Here is a 16954-nt window from a genome sequence, read left to right as displayed (position 1 = left end):
TAGTGTAACAAAGAGTTTCCCTTCGGGGATCAATAAAGTATTTCTGATTCTGATTCTGAAACCTTTAGTTTCCCTGTTCCAAATTTCCTGCCATTTCTTTTTCATTTCTACTTTGATTATGCTTTTAACTTCAGCCTTACTACAATTTACTGTCATATTTTCTTGTACTTTCTTAGTTGCATCTTTTGTATATTTGTCTGCCAGTTCATTTCCCTCTACCCATATATGTGCTGGAATCCAGATGAATTTCACTATTACTCCTGCTTTAGTAATTCTGAAGATAGCTTGAGCTATTTCCAGCATGATGTCCTGTCTTTCTTCTGCCTGTAAACTCTTGATACTGGTTAATGCACTACTAGAATCTGAACCTATTAAGACTTTGCCTAGTTTGACGCTTTCTGTCCACTGAAGGGTTAAAAGAAAGCCAACATTTCCTCTGTAAATACTGAAAGGTTGTTACTTACTCTTTTATTTGACATAACATTTAAATCTGGGATTATGAATGCAACTCCTACTGTTATTTTCTACTTTTGATGCATCAGTGTATATTATAATATTCCCTCTATATGTCTGTTGACTTGGTTCCTATCTATATTTCTCTTTCTTCCTTTCCAGAAGGTGCAGGTCCACCATTATCTCTCCTAATAACCAAGGTGGGACTACGGAGAACGGTACCGTGGGACTTAACATTATGTGCCCTATCCCTATTCCATTAGCTGTATTTCCTATCGTCCAGCCGAAGCTCTTGCTCTGTCATTTTTCTTTCTCTTGGCATGGTTTTAACACCTTCTGCGTAGGGTGACTTTCCTTGTGCCCCTTTAAGTTTGCCCAGTATGTTAATGCTAATTGGGTTCTTCTGATTTCCAGTGGCATTTCATTAATTTCCACCTGTAAGGCTGATACTGTGGTAGATGTATGGCACCACAGCAGAGTCTCAAGGCCTGACATTGTATCTAACTTCTTTAATAATGTTTTTGATGCTGATTGGTAAACTATGCTGCCATAGTCTAGCACTGCCCTGATTAATCCAATATATACAGTATACCTGTACCTATATACTCTCTACCCCTCAAACACCTTAATATATTCAGTACCTTTTTACACTTTTCAACAACTTTTCCAATATGAGTAGTCCAAATAAGATTCTTGTCAATCCAGATACCTAGATACTTGAAACACTCTACCCTCTCGAAACTTTGTGTGGTAGTTTGCCACCTTATCTCCCCCAGAAAGACAAGACACTACGTCCATGCATAGACTATAGAGGTCTTAACCTCATTACCGTGAAGTACCCCCTGCCTCTCATCAATTCAGCCTTTGAACCTCTCCACAGGGCCACCATCTTCACTAAGCTGGATCTCCGCAATGCTTACCATCTGGTCCGCATAAGGGAGGGGGACGAATGGAAGACTGCCTTCAACACACCCCTGGGACACTTCGAATACCTAGTCATGCCGTTCGTACTCACCAACGCACCGGCGGTATCCTTGTCATCCTTGTGCGTTCTTCTCCCGCCGACTCACCCCCGCCGAACAAAATTATGATGTGGGCAACAGAGAGCTCTTGGCTGTCAAGATGGCTTTGGAGGAGTGGCGCCATTGGCTGGAGGGAGCTGAGCAGCCATTTATAGTCTGGACAGACCATAAGAACCTTGAGTATATTCAGTCGGCTAAGAGACTAAACTCGCGCCAAGCACAATGGGCGTTGTTCTTTGGGCGTTTCGAATTTACTCTTACCTACCGACCCGGGTCGAAGAACGTCAAGGCCAACGCATTGTCCCGTCAGGATCTTCCCCTGGACCATAAAACCGGGTCAGACACTATTCTGCCTCCCACCTGTGTAGTGGCCGCCCTCACATGGGAGATCGAGACCAAGGTAAGGGAGGCTCAAAGGGATCAGCCCGACCCAGATAACGGTCCCCTGAACCGCTTGTTTGTTCCAGACGCCACTCGATCCCAAGTACTGCAATGGGTACACAACTCCCGCTTCGCCTGTCACCCTGGCATCACCCATACCCTTTCTCTCCTCTGACGGCACTTTTGGTGGGCCACCATGGAGGCCAACACCCAGGCGTTCATGGCCGCCTGTACCATATGTGCTCGTGGGAAGTCATCTCACCGACCACCGGCTGGTCTACTGTTACCACTCCCAGTTCCCAGTTGTCCTTGGTCCCACATCGCCCTAGACTTCGTCACTGGAATGCCCCCATCACGGGGGAACACCACCATTCTAACCATTGTGGATCGATTCTCCAAGGCGGTGCACTTCGTGGCCTTACCCAAGCTCCCTTCTGCGCTGGAGACTGGAACTCCTGACCCATCAAGTGTTCCGACTCCATGGGATCCCTTTGGACATTGTCTCGGATCGAGGTCCCCAGTTCATTTCTCAGGTCTGGAGATCCTTTGGCCAAGCTTTGGGGGCAACCATCAGTCTCTCCTCCGGCTTCCACCCACAATCTAACGGGCAGACAGAGAGAGCAAATCAAGACCTCGAAGCAGCTCTTCGCTGTGTGGCCGCCTCCAATCCCTCCTCTTGGAGTTCCCAACTCCCCTGGGTGGAGTATGCGCACAACTCCCTAACGTGAGCAGCTTCCGGACTCTCCCCTTTTGAATCCTCGCTTGGGTATCAGCCACCCCTGTTTCCAGCCCAAGAGAGTGAGCTAGCGGTTCCATCCGTGCAACACCACCTTCGCTGTTGCAGAAGGGTCTGGAGGGAGACCCGGGCCGCCCTCCTTCGGTCTACTGAGAAGAACTGCCAGATCGCAGATTGTCACCTGATACCAGCACCCACTTACAAACCAGGTCAGAGTGTTTGGTTATCTTCAAAAAATATTCCGTTAAGGACAGAGTCTAAGAAACTGTCTCCCTGCTACATCAGTCCATTTGTTATTGAACGCATCATTAACCCATCTGCTGTCAGACTCAAGTTACCCCGCTCCATGAAAGTACATCCCACCTTTCTTGTTTCCCAGCTCAAACCAGTCACCTCCAGCACTCTGTGCCCTCCTTCCATCGGCCCTCCACCCGAACAGATCATTGATAACCATCCGGCCTTCTCTGTCAGACGTCTTATGGATGTGCGTCATCGTGGGAGGGGGTTCCAATACCTTGTTGACTGGGAAGGATATGGGCCTGAGGAGCGGTCCTGGGTTCCCCGCTTCCACATTCTCAATCCTAGGATGATGAAGGAATTTCACCGAGCCCACCCGGAGAAACCTGGTAGGTCGCCTGGAGGCTCCCGTTGAGGGGGTACTGTGGTAGTTTGCCACCTTATCTCCCTCAGCCCTGTGTTCTCTGTTGTTTTCCCCTTCCTGATGTGTCTTGTGCGTCCCCTACTTGTCCTTGGATGTGTGTGTGTGTGTATGTGTGTGTGTATGTCACCTGGTCTGGCTCCGTGGGCTCCACACCTGCTGCTGATCACCGGCTCACCTGTCTTCTATCACTCATCAGTCTCCACAGTTAAATACCAGTCTCCCCCCTACACCAACGCCAGATCGTCCACGTACACTAGTACGACCACTACGTCACGGCTCATGAGTATTCATAAGTTAAGTACCTTTAAGTGTTTTGTATCTCATGTTAATCCTGGTTTTGCTCTGCCACAGGATTATCCTGTGCCGGTGATTGCAGTCGTCTCTGCTCCTGTCTGGATTCCTGTTTGCCTGCCTGCCTGCCTCTCCAATACTCCGCTGTGCTTCTCCCCATCTACCTCTCCGGAGCCAGACCCTGGGGATCCGTCCTGCTCTGTGTTGGTGATTACGCTATCGGCCGGTCTCTACCCTCCGCCACCAGTCTCCACACCAAGGTTACCATTACCTTTCCCGTACCTTCGAAGACGACGTGGAAGACTCCGCTCTGAAGATCTTCCTCCTTCCCTCTCTACCTTTGCTTGTCAATAAAGAGTGTCTTACTTCACTATCGCTCGAGTGTTCTGCATTCTCACTCCCAGAAGGAACAATAGCAGACATTGAGGATGGTTACAAGTACCTTGGAATACCACAAGCAAATGTCTACCTCGAAGAGGCAACAAGGAAGACGGCAATGGCCAAATACCTCCAACGAGTAAGGCAAGTCCTAAGAAGTCAGCTCAATGGCAAGAACAAGGCCCAGGCAATAAACAGCTACGCCCTGCCAGTGATCAGATACCCTGCGGGAATAATAAGGTGGCCAAAGGAAGAGATACAGACCACAGACGTTAAGACACGAAAGCTCCTCACCATACATGGAGGGTTCCATCCCAAATCCAGCACCCTGAGACTGTACGCTAGCCGTAAGGAAGGCGGCCGTGGACTAGTGAGTGTGAGAGCCACTATCCAGGATGAAACATCCAAGATCCACAAGTACATCAAAGAGAAGGCCCCAACAGATGACATGCTCAGTGAATGTCTTAGGCAATGGGGAACAGAGGAAGAGGTGCTGGAGGAAGGACCATCATGGGAGGACAAACCCCTACGTGGGATGTACCATTGGAACATAACTGAAGTGGCTGAAAAACTGATCAAGAAATTCTACCAATGGCTAGAGTGGGCCGGACTGAAGGACAGCACAGAGGCACTCATCATGGCTGCACAGGAGCAGGCCCTGAGCACCAGAGCAATAGAGGCCCAGATCTACCACACCAGACAAGACCCAAGGTGTAGGCTGTGCAAAGAGGCCCCTGAGACAATCCAGCACATAACTGCAGGGTGTAAGATGCTGGCAGGGAAAGCATACATGGAGCGCCATAACCAAGTGGTTGGCATAGTGTACAGGATCATCTGCACGGAGTATGGACTGGTAACCCCGAGGTCAAAGTGGGAAACACCTCCAAAGGTGGTAGAGAATGACTGAGCCAAGATCCTGTGGGACTTCCAGATTCAGACTGACAGAATGGTAATGGCGAACCAACCAGACATCGTGGTGGTGGACAAACAGCAGAGGAAAGCCGTTGTGGTTGACGTGGCAATACCAAGTGATGGCAACATCAGGAAAAAGGAACATGAGAAACTAGAGAAATACCAAGGGCTCAGAGAAGAGCTGGAGAAGGCTTGGAAGGTGAAGGCGACAGTGGTGTCCGTGGTCATCGGAGCACTCGGGGCAGTGACCCCCAAACTGCAGGAGTGGCTACAGCAGATCCCTGGAAGAACACCAGACATCTCGGTCCAGAAAAGTGCAGTACTAGGAACAGCAAAGATACTGCGCAGAACCCTCAAGCTCCCAGGCCTCTGGTAGAGGACCTGAGCTCGAAGTATGAGACCACCCACGGAGGGTGAAGGACGAAGTTTTATTTATATATATATATATATATATATATATATATACATATACATATATATATATATATATATATATATATATATATATATATACATATATATATATATATATACATATATATAAAAAAAAAAAAAAACTTTGTCCTTCACCCTCCGCGGGTGGTCTCATCCTTCGAGATCGGGTCCTCTACCAGAGGCCTGGGAGCTTGAGGGTTCTGCGCAGTATCTTTGCTGTTCCCAGTACTGCACTCTTCTGGACCGAGATGTCTGGTGTTCTTCCAGGGATCTGCTGTAGCCACTCCTCCAGTTTTGGGGTCACTGCCCCGAGTGCTCCGATGACCACGGGCACCACTGTTGCCTTCACCTTCCAGGCCTCTCCAGCTCTTCTCTGAGCCCTTGGTACTTCTCTAGTTTCTCATGTTCCTTTTTCCTGATGTTGCCATCGCTGGTATCGCCACATCAACCACAACGGCTTTCCTCTGTTGTTTGTCAACCACCACGATGTCAGGCTGGTTCGCCATTACCATTCTGTCAGTCTGGATCTGGAAGTCCCACAGGATCTTGGCTCGGTCATTCTCTACAACCTTGGGAGGTGTTTCCCACTTTGACCTTGGGGTTTCCAGTCCATACTCAGTGCAGATGTTCCTGTACACTATGCCAGCTACTTGGTTATGGCGCTCCATGTATGCTTTTCCTGCCAGCATCTTACACCCTGCAGTTATGTGCTGGATTGTCTCAGGGGCCTCTTTGCACAGCCTACACCTTGGGTCTTGTCTGGTGTGGTAGATCTGGGCCTCTATTGCTCTGGTGCTCAGGGCCTGCTCCTGTGCAGCCATGATGAGTGCCTCTGTGCTGTCCTTCAATCCAGCCCGCTCTAGCCATTGGTAGGACTTCTTGATATCAGCCACTTCAGTTATGTTCGGTGGTACATCCCATGTAGGGGTTTGTCCTCCCATGATGGTCCTTCCTCCAGCACGTCTTCCTCTGTTCCCCATTGCCTGAGACATTCCCTGAGCACGTCATCCGTTGGGGCCTTATCTTGGATGTACTTGTGGATCTTGGATGTTTCATCCTGGATAGTGGCTCACACTCACTAGTCCACGGCCGCCTTCCTTACGGCTAGCGTACAGTCTCAGGGTGCTGGATTTGGGATGGAACCCTCCATGCATGGTGAGGAGCTTTCGCGCCTTAACGTCTGTGGTCTGTATCTCTTCCTTTGGCCACCTTATTATTCCTGCAGGGTATCTGATCACTGGCAGGGCGTAGCTGTTTATTGCCTGGGCCTTGTTCTTGCCATTGAGCTGACTTCTCAGGACTTGCCTTACTCGTTGGAGGTATTTGGCCGTTGCCGTCTTCCTTGTTGCCTCTTCGAGGTTGCCATTTGCCTGTGGTATTCCAAGGTACTTGTAACCATCCTCAATGTCTGCTATTGTTCCTTCTGGGAGTGAGACCCCTTCTGTGTGGACTACCTTCCCTCTCTTTGTCACCATTCGACTGCACTTCTCAAGCCCGAATGACATCCCAATGTCAGAGCTGTAGATCCTGGTGGTGTGGATCAGTGAGTCGATGTCCCGCTCGCTCTTAGCGTATAGCTTGATGTCATCCATGTAGAGGAGGTGACTGATGGTGGCCCCGTTCCTGAGTCGGTATCCATAGCCAGTCTTGTTGATTATTTGGCTGAGGGGGTTCAGTCCTATGCAGAACAGCAGTGGGGATAGAGCATCTCCTTGGTATATGCCACATTTGATGGATACTTGTGCAAGTGGCTTGCCATTGGCCTCAAGGGTGGTTTTCCACAGCCTCATCGAGTTTGCAATGAAGTGTCTTAGAGTCCTGTTGATGTTGTACATCTCCAAGCATTCAGTGATCCATGTGTGCGGCATTGAGTCATATGCTTTCTTGTAATCAATCCAGGCAGTGCACAGGTTGGTGTGTCGGGCTCTGCAGTCTTGGGTGACTGTTCTGTCAACCAGGAGTTGGTGCTTGGCTCCTCTGGTTCCTCTGCCAATGCCCTTCTGTGCTTTGCTCATGTATTGATCCATGTGTCCACTTATCTTAGCCGCGATGATGCCTGACATGAGCTTCCATGTTGTGGAGAGACAGGTTATTGGCCGATAGTTGGATGGGACTGTACCCTTTGCGGGATCCTTCAGGATCAGGATTGTGCGCCCTTCGGTAAGCCATTCAGGGTGCGTCCCATCTCTTAGCAGCTGGTTCATTTGTGCTGCTAGGCGCTCATGGAGTGCAGTGAGCTTCTTTAGCCAGTAGGCGTGGATCTTGTCAGGGCCCGGTGCTGTCCAGTTCTTCATACCTGAGACTCTTTCTTGGATGTCTGCCGCTGTGATGGTGACTGGATTCTGTTCAGGGAGGTTGTTGTGGTCCTTTCTCAGAGCCGCCAGCCACTGTGCATCGCTGTTGTGTGATGCCTCCCTCTCCCATATACTTTTCCAGTACTGCTCTGTTTCCAGCCTTGGTGGGTCTGCTCTGTTATTACCCTGCCATTGAGCGTACACTTTCGCAGGTTGAGTTGCGAACAGCCGGTTTATTCTTCTGGCTTCATTATCCCTAGTGTATCTCTTTAGGCGGCTGGCCAAGGCTTGGAGCCTTTGTTTGGCAGTTTCGAGTGCTTCAGGTATGGGCATCTGGTTGTACTTCTTGGGTACTTGCTTTCTCATTGCACCTCTCTCAGCCTCTGTCAGTTGGCTCACTTCTCTCCGGGCCTCCTTGATTTTTGCCTGTATTTGACAGATTATATCTGATGTTTCTGGATATATATATATATATATATATATATATATATACATAGAGTGCTGTAGATTAAACTACCTAACAGTATATAAAGTAGTTAAAATGAGCTCAACCTTAAACATCTGCAGCAGGAAAATGCAACATACACATTAATGCAGCAGGAATATTAATCCAGAAACATCAGATATAATCTGTCAAATACAGGATTGATTTTAAGGTTCTTTTATTTGTTTCTAAAGCCAACCATGGGCTGGCACCCCGGTTCATGTCAGAACTTCGCTGCCACTACTCCAACTCTGGGCCTCTCAGATCTTCACAACAATTGTTTTTAACTGTTCCACGATCGAGGCCAGTGGGGAAGGAAGATCAAGCCTTTGCGGTGGCAGCTCCAAAGCTTTGGAAAAGCCTTCCGCTCTCGATCAAGTGTTCACCCTCCATTGACACTTTTAAGACAAATCTCAAGACCTACGTGTTTTCAATGGCCTTTGGTTGCTCATAGTGGTTTAGGTATTTTATAATATTTTAGTTTTTAGAAATTAATCTTACAAGTTATATTCTGTTTAACAATTGTGCACACGTATGGAGAGCTTTCTGTCTAGCCACTGTCAGTCTCTCTTCCGGATTCCACCCCCAGTCCAACAGCCAGACAGAAAGGGCCAATCAGGACCTTGAGACTGCGTTACGCTGTGTGGCTGCCACCGACCCATCCTCCTGGAGCTCCCAACTTCCCTGGGTCGAGTATGCACACAATTCTCTTACCTGTACTGCCTCTGGTCTCTCTCCCTTTGAGTTCTCTTTAGGGTATCAGCCCCCACTCTTCCCAGCTCAAGAGAACGAGCTAGCAGTTCCCTCAGTGCAACATCACCTCCGCTGCTAACGCAAGATTTGGAGAGAGACCCAGGCAGCATTACTCCGGTCCACGGACAAGAACCGCCAGATCGCGGACCGACACAGGATTCCGGCACCACAATACACACCAGGTCAGATTGTTTGGTTATCTTCCAAAAACATCCCATTACGTACAGAATCTAAGAAACTGTCTCCCCGCTACTTTGGTCCCTTTACCATTGAACGCATCATCAATCCCTCGGCAGTTAGGCTCAAACTGTCCAGCTCCATGAGAGTCCACCCCACTTTTCACATCTCTCAGTTGAAACCATTCTCTTCCAGCACTCTGTGGCCTCCGTCCGACACCCCTCCACCCGTCCGGGTCATTGATGACCATCCTGCCTACTCAGTAAAATAAGATACTGAATACAATATTATCTTTTCAAGGCTTTTAATACATCCAGTGTCCTCATAGCTTTTATTGTTCAGTCTAAGTAGTGACCTAAAACGGACCTCAAAATGTGTTGCAGACTCATTTTCTTTCATTGTAAATGTTATTCCTTTAATTTACAAGTACAACATATTTATATCCTTTACCTGAGCAAAAAGTAATAACGCAATGTTAAAATAAATAATACGTTTTACAGAAGTAAAGGTACATAAGTCTTGTCAGCAAATGTACTTAAAGTATCAAAAGTAAAAGTACTCATTGTGCAGGATAGCCCCTGTCACTGTTATATCATTATATTATTTTATTGTGAAGCAATAAAATGTAAGCAGTATTTTAATGTTGCAGTTGGTTGAAGTATGAAAATGTTCTGGTGTTCAGTGCGTGACCAAGGGTAAAAACAGCACTGGCTTTTCATGATACAAAAGGAAGTAAAACAGCAGTCTAGGATACAGTCAAACAGTTCAAAATATAATTTTTTGTTAAACTATTCCTATATTAGCTGCATATCTTAATGAGATAATATGAAACACAAAATATATAAAATGGTGTCAAATTAAAAAAGCCCTATATCTTTATGAATATCTATGTACCTTAATTCCTTATAGATCACTTGTGTTTTTTATCTTTAAATTATTTATTTTTGTCATGTAATTTTCCTTTTTGTTTGTTCTGTTCTTGTAAACGGTATTCTCTTGAATATGACATGGGCCTTTCTGATTGTGAAATAAAAAAATAAAATAAAAACTTTATGCATGCAGGCTGGATGCTGCTTTTTCACATCAACTTGCAAAATTAATTAGAAATATAATGTGGAAATTAACTGCAATTCTCCATCATTTCACAAGGTGGTGCTGCAACAGAAAGCAAAACAGAAAAATCAATTTAAATAAGTGTTAATCTGCAGTTATGTTGTCTTAAACAGAGCTAATCTGCAGAGGCATGTTGGGCTCAGAATATCTGAATGAATAAAAAAAAATACTAAATAAAGTCCTGGTCCAGGTCGAGGAGTGTGGAGCAGAAGGAGTGGAGGAGTCTCAGTGTGTCTGCAGAGACGGTGTAGAAGGACAGAGCAGCAGCAGAGAGTCCAGATACACTGACGATACTCTGCCACATCCAGAGGAACACACAGGGACGATGGTGGACTTGCCTTTGTGTCCGACAGTGGAGCTGATCTCAGAGCAGTTCAGACTGCAGCACTGACAGTCATCTCCGCTTGTTGTGATTCCTCCGTCAGCTCTCCTCTCCACTCCACCTCCCAGTAACATGGCCCAGTCAGAGACTCTCCACACACCAGCTGCTGCTGCTGCTTCAACCTCTGGATCATCAGGACACTGCTGGTCCTCTCAACACAACCACACTGACAGAGATCACCAGCATCTGATGATGGGAAGAAGACAGACAACAGAAGTCATAAATCAGTGTTTACAGAGACTCCCTCCATCAGCTGTCAGTCAGTGAGGCAGCACATCCAGTATAAAGACCAGCAGTGACTTCAGTCCTGTTCAGACCAGAAGTGGAGCGGCTGTGTAGCGCAGCCAGCTTCCTTTCAGCGCTCATGTTAACGTGTTGGAGTGAACACACTGAGCTGGAAGCTCACACACCTGCAGAGACTTTGGGCATCGAGTCTGTTTACTCTGCAGATTTCACTGAAGCACACAGTGGAAATAAAGTGCTGAGAGTCCCTGAACGCATCATGACTGCAGAAACGGACACATATTCACTGCTCACTTTAATGATGCATTTAGTGCTGTTAGGGCTCAGAGCTGTGAAAAACCAGCGTCTCAGTCACGTCTGAATATTTCATCTTCTCTACTTTTGAAATATTACATAACAAAAATGGAAATATGGAGTATGTGATAAAAACATTTGGACAAAACAAAAGACAAATGGACAGATATATACAGTATCAGAATCAGAATCAGAAATACTTTATTGATCCCCGAAGGGAAACTCTTTGTTACAGCAGCTCCCCTTTACATCAGTGTGCACAGGAGAAAGTACTAGCAAAAAAAACCCCAAAAAATAAAATAAAGAGTTAAAGAGTTTGATGGCCACAAGCAGGAATGACTTCCTGTGGCGCTCTGTGGTGCATTGTGGGGGGATGAGTCTTCCGCTGAAGGTGCTCCTTTGCTTGACCAGCACGTCATGGAGTGGGTGGGAGACACTGTCCAAGATGGCGTGTAGTTTGGCCAGCATCCTCCTCTCTGACACCACCGCCAGAGAGTCCAGCTCCACCCCCACAATGTCACCGGCCTTACGGATCTGTTTGTTGAGTCTGTTGGCGTCCGCTACCCTCAGCCTGCTGCCCCAGCATGCAACAGCATACAGGATAGCACTGGCCACCACAGACTCATAAAACATCTTCAGCATTGTCTGGCAGATGTTGAAGGACCTCAGCCTCCTCAGGAAACAGAGGCGGCTCTGGCCCTTCCTATAAACAGCCTGAGTGTTCTTAGCCCAGTCCAGTTTATTGTCTAAGTGTACTCCCAGGTACTTGTAATTCTCCACAATGTCCACACTGACCCCCTGGATGGAAACTGGGGTCACTAGTGCCTTGGCCCTCCGTAGATCCACAACCAGCTCCTTAGACTTTGTCCATTGAGCTGCAGATGGTTCTGCTTACACCATGAGACAAAGTTACCCACCACAGCCCTGTACTCAGTCTCATCACCACCGCTGATACATCCCACCACAGCAGAGTCATCAGAAAACTTCTGAAGGTGGCAGGACTCTGTGTGGTAGCTGAAGTCTGTGGTGTAGATGGTGAAGAGGAAGGGAGAGAGGACGGTCCCCTGAGGGGCCCCAGTGTTGCTGACCACGCTGTCCAATACACAGTGCTGCAGGCACACGTGCTGTGGTCTGCCAGTCAGGTAGTCCACAATCCAGGACACGAGGGGGGCCTCCACCTGCATCGCTGCCAGCTTCTCACCCAGCAGGGCAGACCGGATGGTGTTGAAAGCACTGGAGAAGTCAAAAAACATGATCCTCACCGTGCTTGCCGGCTTGTCCAGGTGGGTGTGGATGCGGTTCAGCAGGAAGACGATGGCGTCCTCAACTCCCAGCCGGGGCTGGTAGGCGAACTGAAGGGGGTCCAGGAGGGGTCTGACCATGGGCCGCAGCTGTTCCAGCACTAGTCTCTCAAGGGTCTTCATTATGTGGGAGGTCAGTGCCACCGGTCTGTAGTCCTTGGAGCCACTGGGACGTGGCGTCTTTGGCACAGGAACGAGGCAAGATGTCTTCCACAGAACAGGGACCCTCTGGAGACTCAGGCTCAGGTTGAAGACATGTTGAAGAACTCCACATAGCTGGGGGACACAGGCTTTTAGCACCCCGGGGCTAACGCCATCGGGGCCTGCAGCCGTGTTTGAGTGGAGTTTAATCAGCTGTCCTCTCACCTGGTCAGCAGTCAGGCACACAGCAGAGGTTACAGGTGGGGGAGAGGGGGAGTCATCTGGAGAGGGCCGTTAGCTTGATGGGGAGGGGGGAGCAGAGTACTCAGAGGAGCTTGAGGGCCGACAGCAGCTGAGTTAGAGGGGGGATGAGCAGGAGGTGTCAAATCTGTTAAAGAACAGATTAAGTTCGTTGGCCCTGTCCACGCTGCCTTCAACTCCTCTGCTGCCAGTCGGTCTGAAGCCAGTGATGGTCTTCATGCCGCTCCAGACCTCTCTCAAGTTGTTCTGCTTGAGTTTCCGCTCCAGCTTCCTCCTGTACTTCTCCTTGGCCTCCCTGATTTTCACCTTCAGGTCGGCCTGGATAGCCCTCACCTCCTCCCTATTGCCATCAGTAAAGGCCCTCCTCTTGGCATTCAGGATGTCTTTGATGTCCTTTGTTACCCACGGTTTGTTATTTGGATAACAATGGACCATCTTAGTTGGGACATTGCAGTCCACACAGAAGTTAATGTAGCCAGTGATGCTCTCAGTGAGCCTGTCAATGTCTTCTCCATGAGGCTCACAGAGTGCATCCCAGTTTGTCACCTCAAAACATTCCTGCAGTGTCTCATAGGCCTCCTCTGACCATCTCCTCACTGTCCTTGTGGTCGCGGGCTGCCTTTTAACCAGAGGCACATAGCAGGGTTTGAGGTAGACCAGGTTGTGGTCTGACCTACCCGGGGTTAGACGAGCGAGACGGAGCTATGGCAACAGGCAGCATGCGGGCTGGCGCATGTGCACTAAAGGTCCTAAGGTATGATGGTTAAAGGTCCTACATGTCCATACAAAGACTGACAGCAAGACATGAGCTGTGATTACTGGACTTCAGCAGAGGTTCTGAGGCCTGTACTACAAAGCGAGTTCAACACACCCCGGATCTCTTTCCGTTATCTGGCCTCACTAACCCTAACAACCGCAGTCAGGCTAAGCGGTCACACGCCGCTGGTTATCAACTCAGTAAGTCAACCCAGGTTTTCCCAATCCAGCCCCCAAATCCTGCTTCGTAGTACAGGCCTCTGGTCTGCAGAAAGACCACAGGGTTACTAAATGTAATGATGGTTCTTTGAAATAAGAGCCAGTGATCTGCAGGCTTCAGTCAGACTGATCTCAGAGCTGTGACAAAGATGAACAAACACTTGAGATCAGATTTGATGCTACGACAGTCTGATGAACGAGGACACTGTCTCTGTACATGTTGAAATGCTGCCAGCTGGAATCCAGCTTTATTTCCTGTAGACATGAACACAGCAACAACAGTCGTCTTCACATCGACTCAAACACATGATCACAACGAGCTTCGGGCTCATCTGATTGGTCGGAGGTTTAAAAGAAATACTGGATCTTTGCTTTGATACTAACTGTGTTTAGTACAATACTGCTGAAACCAGCATGGACTGACTCCAGCCCTCTACTGACCTCAGAGTCTCCAGAGTCTCTAGTCTGCAGTGTGTACTCTTCTTCAGATCACACAGCAGCTTCACTCCTGAATCCTGCAGCTTGTTGCCACACAGGTCCAGCTCTCTCAGATGGGAGGGGTTGGACTTCAGAGCTGAGGCCAGAGAAGCACAGCTGGTCTCTGACAACCAGCACCACCTCAATCTGAATAAAGAATAAATGATGCAGATAAGAATCCATTTATGATCCAATCACATGTGTTCAGGTTTGAAATGTGTAGCTCAACATCACTCTGTCCTAATCAATGAGCTTTTCCCTAAAATGAGTAGAGTGACTTTGTCATCGTGTTATTGTGGATCATCATCATGTCAGCCTTCTGCAGACATCATCCAAATGTCAGCACAACATTCATACACCTATTCATGTCAACACAGATCAATAACATGCTGCTGATCTCAGTCAAGTCTGGAATAATGATCAAATCAGACATGTTGTCAATTTTGTTACTTTCACTCTCGTCTGTTTCTTCTCATTTAAAACAATTGTGTGTCATTTTATGAAAAATACTAAGACAGATGTTTTCTATAGAATTCCAAAATGACCAATATGAAATAAATTAGACTTTATGAAATAAATAATATTGTAAGTAAATACAAAAAAGCACCTGTCCCTGCTCTTCTGATGCTCTCATTTCAAACCCCAGATTCAGACTCTCCTCATCACCACTGTCATCTCCATCAACACACAGCTGACTGACTGTGAGCTTCATCCTCATCTTTATAACGGGATCAAAGGTGCAGTGAGCAAAGTGAGAGGCATGTTCTTCATCTTAAATGTAACCTAGTACCTTCCCGCACAAATATAGTGCATTATTTATTATAATGCTCCTGTTTACTGAGTCAGAACACAGAGTGACATAATTTTCTGACAGGAAGCATCGTCACATGTTGAAGTGTCACCTGTCGGTGGTGACAGATCAGACACGATGCTTCAAACAGCTGCATTTGGAAATAAGCTTCACACTCTCTGTGCTGCTGTATGTGACTTTTAGAGTGTGTTTGTGTGTGTGCGTGCTCTGAAGGATCAATATCAATGATCAGACATTATTTGTGAAACACACTGATATCAACGGAAACCAAAGAAATATTTCTACTTCAGCAAGTAAACTTGATCAACTGAAACTAAACATTAGTTCAGAGGATCTTCTGTATACAGATGTGACCATTTAGCAAAAATGATAAACATTAATTTACTTTAACAGCTAACAGCCGAATTTTTCTACAGTTTCTGTGGTAGTTTAGGTGTTATCACTTCCTGGTTTATTTTGTAGTATTCTCCTTCCCTTGTGTATCTTGTGTTTTTACTTCCTGTCTGTGTTTTCCCTCCAGTTTTGATTGTTGGTCCTCCCTTGATTGTTTGCACCTGTGTCTCGTTGTCTCACCTCCCCTAGGATATTTAGTCTGGGTCTTTTCTTTGTTCAGTGTTGGATCATTGTTGTACACATGCTGTTGTTCCTGCCGAGCATTGACTGTAAGTTTGTGTTGGATTCTTTGTTCTTCTGTGGACAGTGTTTGGACTTTTGGATTTTGCCTGCTCCCTTGTGAACTGTGTTTTCTACCTTGGACTCACTCCCCTGCTTTCACCTCTGTCTGTACATGCCTGCATTCCACCCCACAATAAACACGGTAGTCATCTGGCTACTTCACCCTAAGACTACTTCCTTGTCATCTGCTTTTGGGTACACATACCTCTATACAGCACCCCTTACGACAGTTTCTTTAAGAAACACACGTCTTTAGTGACTGCAGACTAAATTTAGTACAAGAAACATGAAAATGTGAACAAAAGGACATTTACAACTTTATGGATGTAAGTTATGTATGAACATATATTCAATTGTTAATTAAACATATATCAGATCTACAATAGTAACAGAGAGTCAGTGAACTGACCTCAGAGTCTCCAGTCTGCAGTGTGGACTCCCCAGTCCAGCAGACAGCAGCTTCACTCCTGAATCCTGCAGCTCGTTGTTACTCAGCTCCAGCTCTCTCAGATGGGAGGGGTTGGACTTCAGAGCTGAGGCCAGAGAAGCACAGCTGGTCTCTGACAACCTGCAGGAACTCAATCTGAATAAAGAATAAATGATGCAGATAAGAATCCATTTATGATCCAATCAGATGTGTTCAGGTTTGAAATGTGTAGCTCAACATCACTCTGTCCTAATCAATGAAGTTATCTCATTGCACTTTTCCTATAGAGCAGGTCTAGACCGAACTCTTTATAATATTTATTACAGAGACCCAACAAATCCCACCATGAGCAAGCATTTGGCGACAGTGGCAAGGAAAAACTTCCTTTAAGAGGCAGAAACCTGACAGAACCAGACTCAAAGGTGAGCGGCCATCCGCCACTGCTGTGTTAGGATTTGAGAGAAAGAGAGAGGTTTTGGGGGAGGGAGGCACAATGCAAATACCACGTAGAATTAAAAAAAAATAGTAGTTGTAGTGTTAATCTTAATAAATTAATAGGAATGAAAGCTATAGAAAACAGCTGCACTGGAAATATGCTGTGATCTATCTGTGTACCTCCGTGTGTTTGTGTGTGTGTTCATGTGTGTGCTCTGAAGGATCAATATGATCAGACATTATTTGTGAAAACACACTGAAATCAACAGAAACCAAAGAAATATTTCTACTTCAGCAAGTAAACTTGATCAACTGAAACTAAACATTAGTTCAGAGGATCTTCTGTATATAGATGTGACCATTTAGCAAAAATGATAAACATTCATTTACTTTAACAGCTAACAGCCGACATTTTCTACAGCTTCTTTAAGAAACACACGTC

At 46.8% G+C, this 16954-nt stretch overlaps 2 protein-coding genes and 1 long non-coding RNA gene across 6 annotated transcripts in view; all 3 read right to left on the bottom strand.

Moving 5' to 3' along the window:
* The window catches only part of LOC122865138 (caspase-7-like), a 66820-nt gene that overhangs the window by 27676 nt on the left and 22190 nt on the right, over positions 1 to 16954 (bottom strand). The gene's annotated exons all lie outside the window — the stretch shown is intronic.
* LOC122865135 (NACHT, LRR and PYD domains-containing protein 12-like) overlaps positions 1 to 16954 on the bottom strand; it is a 43381-nt gene that overhangs the window by 10061 nt on the left and 16366 nt on the right. The window lies entirely within an intron of this gene.
* LOC122865139 lies at positions 9265 to 16091 on the bottom strand. Of its 2 annotated transcripts, XR_006375405.1 has the most exons (3): positions 16060 to 16091; positions 14129 to 14882; positions 9265 to 10658 (listed from the first exon to the last, which is right to left on the bottom strand). It is a non-coding gene; the product is annotated as an uncharacterized LOC122865139 (long non-coding RNA). The 2 variants fall into 2 exon arrangements; XR_006375404.1 differs by lacking the exon at positions 16060 to 16091 and having other exon boundaries at positions 14129 to 15358.

Source organism: Siniperca chuatsi, linkage group LG18, assembly GCF_020085105.1.
Source record: "Siniperca chuatsi isolate FFG_IHB_CAS linkage group LG18, ASM2008510v1, whole genome shotgun sequence".
NCBI classification, from domain to species: domain Eukaryota; kingdom Metazoa; phylum Chordata; class Actinopteri; order Centrarchiformes; family Sinipercidae; genus Siniperca; species Siniperca chuatsi.
Note: the sequence above shows the minus strand (reverse complement) of the source record. Positions and strands in the feature narration are given on the sequence as shown.